The sequence below is a fragment of the Leopardus geoffroyi genome, chromosome B4 (assembly GCF_018350155.1).
Source record: "Leopardus geoffroyi isolate Oge1 chromosome B4, O.geoffroyi_Oge1_pat1.0, whole genome shotgun sequence".
NCBI lineage: Eukaryota > Metazoa > Chordata > Mammalia > Carnivora > Felidae > Leopardus > Leopardus geoffroyi.
Window position 1 is genome coordinate 99,980,832 of NC_059341.1, and position 6,115 is coordinate 99,986,946.

Sequence of the window (6,115 nt, forward strand, 5' to 3'; positions counted from 1 at the left end):
AAATGTGAATATTCCCATATAGTTAAGCGTAGTTTTGAGTGCAGAAAAGATTTTCAGGATATTTTATTAATATGCTTTTGCAAAAGTTACAGATGCCAAAACCTAATTCTTCCCCTAGCTTCTGGGTTTAGCTTATTATTCTATTTAAAAATCTAGCAAATATTTACAGCCACTTGCTAAGGGGATTTGAATAATCCTGCTTGGTTCCCACTTATCATCTTGGTAACCTAAACACCTTCAAGTATTGTAAACATCATTTATAAATTTAACATATTCTGGGGCACCTGGGTGGCTCAGTTGGTTAAGTGTCCGACTTTGGCTCAGGTCGTGATCTTGTGGTTTGTGGGTTTGAGCCCCATGTCAGGCTCCGGGCTGACAGCTCAGAGCCTGGAGCCTGCTTCAGATCCTGTGTCCCCCCACTCTCTCTGCTCCTTCCCCACTCGCGCTCTCTCTCTCTAAAATAATCATTAAAAATTTAAAAAAAAATAAAAGCAAGTTTAACATATTCTATTTCCTTTTCAGTTCGAAAGGTCTGACTGACAAGCCTTTCCAAATACTTAAGGAATTCAGACAAGTTAAATTAACTTTACAGATACGATAAATATTGAATCCTTTTAACATTCTAGTGAAATCAATTATTCAATTACACATTTAAAACTAAAATTATAAGATTTCACTCTAAGATACATTTTTCTCAAATATATAAAATACTAATTGTGCATAAATTCTTACCATAATGATATTAGTACTATGGTTCTGATGATTTTAAACATTTTATACTTATCCTAAATATCCCCATAGTTAAATGATGCTTTTCTCCCGGGAGACAACTTAAGTTTTGGGGTTTTTTTTAACGCTTATTTATTTTTGAGAGAGAGAGAGAGAGAGTGAGCAGGGGAACAACAGAGAGAGAGACACACACACACAGAAGCAGGCTCCAGGCTCTGAGCTGTCAGCACAGAGCCCGATGTGGGGCTCAAACTCACAAACCGTGAGATCACATCATGAGCCGAAGTCGGACTCAACTGACTGAGCCACCCAGGTGCCCCTTAACTTACTTTTGATTAGTAATTTTGACTGAGAGTGAGATCTGCAACTTGAAAACCTCAGGGCAATTCTCACCAGCCACTATTTAGGTGGTTATTATTTGAGGAGTTTTTTCTCAGTATGGTTAAGATTACCCAATGGCTAGAGGTTTTGACCAAATGTAATTTTCATATAAAAATTCCTAAGTTCCACTTCTCACTGCACCCAAGTCCATGATCTAAGATACAAATGGAGTCTTTATAACCACCTAGTGGGCCCTCTGCAATCCCTGACCCCCATCCCCATCACCACTCATTCTCATTTCCTTTCCTATCTAACCTCCTACTACTCTCTCCCTTACATAGTCCACACCAGTCCCCTTGCCACTTTTTGGTACTTGCCCAGTGTGCTTCATGCCTCAGGACTTTTGCATTGGCTCTTCCTTCTGCATGAAATAGTCACCTCTCAAGTGTATATGTGGCTTGCTTCGTGATTATCTTCAGGTCTTTGCTCAGATGCCACAACCTTCTCAAAGAGGCCTAGGCTGACCACCCTATTTAAAAGTGCAACCCTGACCTCTCTATACCCCATCCCACAATCCCTTTTTCTCAATCACCCAACACATCCAACATACTATAGAGTGTAATTATTTACTTGTTTGTTGCCTGTTTCTCCAAAGAGGAGGGGCAGGATTTTCTTCTCTTCCTCCTCCCCCTTTTCTTTCTTCTCCTTCCCCTCCTGCCCCTCCTCCACTCCTCCTTCTCCTTCTTCTTCTTCTTCTCTCTCCCTCCTCTTCCCCTTTCTCCTTCTTCTTTCTATTGAGAAAGAGAGAGGGAGGGAGAGGGAGAGAGAGTGCAAGTGGGGAAGGGGCAAAGGGAGAGGGAGGGAGCGAATCCCAAGCAGGCCCCAGGCTCAGCACAGAGCTCAATGCTCTGTCGGTTTTGGGATCGTGACCTGGTCGTAAATCAAGAGTCAGATGCCTAACCAACTGAGTCACCCAGGTGCCCCAGGATTTCCTTTCTTAGTACTGAATCCCCATGACCAAGAGCAGTACCTGACACATAGACGGTTCTCAAAAAATATTTACTGAGTGAATAAACACATGGAATGAAGAGGCAGACTTCTGCGTACTACAGAGAGCCCAAGTTGATACTATTGTTTTTGGAGAGAAGAGCTTTATCCTTTTTAAAGATGTGACGGTGTACAAGCACTTCAGCAATGGCTTCTGCAAGTCACGGGTACATTTGGAAACAGCCTCTCCTGTTCCTGCGGTGACCTCTGTCTGTTTTCTAACGGCTATTGATAGCAATTGTTCACGTTTGCAAGGAAGGTTACATTTCTTTTAAAAAGTTCTTTAATCAGAATTTTCACTCTTTAAAAAAATCAGCCTCATCCTTTAATTAGTCCAAAGTGGTAACTGAAGCTCACACCCCAGTGCAACTCATTCCACTTCTTTACCTCAATCTCCCTGTTTCTCATGTATTCCATTAACCATACAGGGGGTTAAGAGAGGAATAAATTGTTTTCTCACGATGAAAGGCCTGAATAGAATAATTAGGCCAGACAATTCCCAGAGTGCAAAGGATAAATTTTTCTTCCTCGGCTATGCACCACATATTTGCAAGCCACAGTACAGTTATCAAATATTCCGTAGATGTTCCTGCCTGAAACAGCCTCTGAGGGGATTGGAGAGGCTTGGTACAGATCAAAAAGGATGTCACCTAAATGTTTATTGTGCAAGAGGGAACTCTGGGGGGGAACACTGTTCCTCAACTTGTTTTATTACTATTAATATAAGAACAGAGAGTAATAGAAGAGCTGAGTCTGTGGCTCTCTGTGTTCTGAGTATCTGGTCATCAGCTTTATATATCTTTTATTTTTTTAAAGCACTGGATTGGAGGGAGGGGTAGAACTACTTGCCATTCATCTTCCTGTATCAATATTCATTATGTAGGAGTAAGAGCATCTTGTCCTGACTTGAAATACACCAGAGAAGACCAATTAAAGTCCCTTAATTAAGACAATTCCCAAATGTCCTCTAGAATAAAGCCAATTTGGCAGTTATGCCACGGTGGTGTGGGCTCAGTGAGAAGCCCGACAAAAGTATCTACCTGGACTCAAAGCAATGCCCAAAGGCACAAATGAAGAAAAAGTCAGCAACTCAGAGTTTTCAAAGCTATGCTTCCCTTGAATTCTGTTTTACTTAAAAGGTTACCATATATAATTTGACTGTTAGTGGATGCCCTATTAGATAACAGGAAGCCCTCCATTCCCAGAAGAGGAGCTACTCCAAAGAATGGGCTATAACCTTGTGGATTATTCTTTTTATAGTGGGTATTATCTGCTGTATTTAGAGAAAATGGGGTCTTTGGGTTTTTTCTGAGATTAAACTTAAGATTTTTTTTTTAGAGCTTTTGAAGGTTGGTTGCCACTAGATAAGGAAGAGATTTCCATCTGGACAGACTCACCCTTGTTCTAGAAAAACCATTTAAATGGGCCTTTCAGTTTCACGTATGTAAATATATTATAGAACCTTACTTTAGAAAAGAACTGCAAAGTCACTACTTGAAGACAGATGCTGAAAGTGAATCAGGTTCTATGTCATTATTTTTCCATACACTTCAGGCTTTGATATATTGTGGCTTAGAGTTACAGCTGTCTCCTAGTTTTATTGAAGATGGAGTTTCCACTTCCCTTTACTATTTTTCTTTTTTTTAGAATAATTTATGAGGATTATGTGGTGAAGTAATTTTCTTATGTCATTTTAAGAATGGGAAGTAATATGCCACACATTTTAGATATTTGTGTTACCATTACAGCAACTCTATAAGGTGGGCATAACGGGAAAGACAAATTTTATTAAGATAAACAGAACTGAAGAGGTTTCTGCCTTCTTGGGGAGAGGCATAGTTCATCCCTGCTTAGATAAAAATGGTCTTGGAATTTTATGCATCTTTTGATGGAAAAAGGTTGGGCCTGCTAGGTATTGTCTGAATGGTTGGGGGCTACTTGCAGAAGGTGCTATATCTTTTTGCAAACTACACATTGTGAGGGAGTTCGCCTTTCTCTGGGAAGTCTGGAAGGAAAGGGATTAGTGGTCTGAGAACTGGGAAAAGGGGAAGGAGAAGGGAGAAGATGCAAAGAAAGAACAGAGAGGGAAGAAGAACAGAGAGAGGGAGGAAGGAAGAGAAAAAGAAAGGGGAGGAGGAAAGAGAGGAAGGGGCTATAGTGTTTTTGAGGCAAATATCAATGGGTATTGACATGGAAAGATAGTTGCTTGGCAAGAAATTCCTTGGGGTAGCTGTGGCTAGTAAACTCTAGGGCACAGTTTATCCTAAGATTTGAATTTTGTGCTGGGTCGTCTTACAATGCTTCTCTCTTCCATGATCACTTCCTTCACTATATTTTTAGAGAAGCTGTCCCTCGTGCCTTCTAAGGCCAATCCCTTCATCTGCTCTGCCATCACAGGAACTTAATCATCTTTACTATCCCTCCCTTTAGTGTACCCAATGTCTCCCCTCTGGATCCTTCTGATTAGCTTTTTAAAATGAACTAGTCCTTCCAATCCTCTCAGTGTGTGTATCTTACACCATATATAAAAATTAACTTGAAATGATCAAACACCTAAACATAAGAGCTAAAACTGTAAAACTTTTAGAATAAAACATGTGGAGAAAACGTCATTATATTGGATTTGGAGATGATGTCTTGGGGAGAACCCCAAAAACACAGTCAACAGAAGCAAAAATTGACAAGTGGAGCTATTTCAAACTTAAAAACTGTTCCACATCAAAAGAAACACTCAACAGATGAAAAGGTAACCTACAAATGGGAAAAAATATTTTCAAGTCATCTGATGGAAGATTAATAATTAGAATATGTAAATAACTTCTAAAACTCAACAACAAAAAAACAACCTGGTTAAAATATGGGCAAAGAACATGAGTAAACATTTCTCCAAAGTAGATAAACAAATGTTCAGTAAGAACATGAAAGATGCTAAACATACTGATCATCAAGGAAATGCAAATTAAAACCACAATGTGAGATCACTTCACATCCATTAGGATGATTGTTATAAAAAAAAAAAAACAAGCAAAGAGAAAATAGTTGTTGGTGAGGATGTAGAGAAATTGGAACCTATGTGCACTGCTGATGGGAATGGTGTAGCCATTGTGGAAAATACCATGGTGTCTCCTCAAAAACTTAAATATACAATTACCATGCTATTACAATTTCTCTTCCGGATTTATATTCAAAAGAATTGATGGGGGTCCTGGGTGGGTCAGTTGGTTAAGCGTCCAACACGTGATTTTGGCTCAGGTCATAACTTCACAATTCATGAGACAGAGCCCCACATCAGGTGCTCCACTGACAGCATGGAGACTGATTGGGATTCTCTCTCTCCCTCGCTCTCTGCCCCTCCCCCACTTGCACGCACATGTGCGTGCTCTCTCTCAAAATAAATTAACTTAAAAAAAAAAAGAATTGAAATCCAGGATCCAAACAAATATCTGTATATACACCCATGTTCATAGCACCATTATTCACAATAGTTAAAAGGCAGAAGCAACCTATGAGTCCACTGATGGATAAATAAACAAAATGTAGTATATGCATACAATGGAATATTATTCAGCATCAAAATGGAAGGAAATTCTGACACATGCTACAACATGGATAAACATTATGCCAAGTAAATAAGCCAGAAACAAAAGGACAACATTGTACAATTCCCCTTACAAAGATACCTAGAGTAGTCAGATTTATAGAGACAGGTAACAGGGGCAGGTAGAAAGGAGGAATGGGGAATTAGTGTTTATGGTATTTCAGTTTGGGAAAATAAAAAAAAATTCTTGGAAATGGATAATGCTAATGGTTGCACAACAATGTGAATGTACTTAATGATGCAGAACTTAAAAATGGTTAAAATGATAAAATTTATGTCTTTTTCACCACACACACACATACACACACAATTGTCCCTCAACCATCTCTATCTCGCTCCTATCCTTCATAGCTAAGCATCTGAAAAGCATTATCTTTTTTCATTTCATGCCCTCCCCCACCCATTCACGCCACAGCTGAC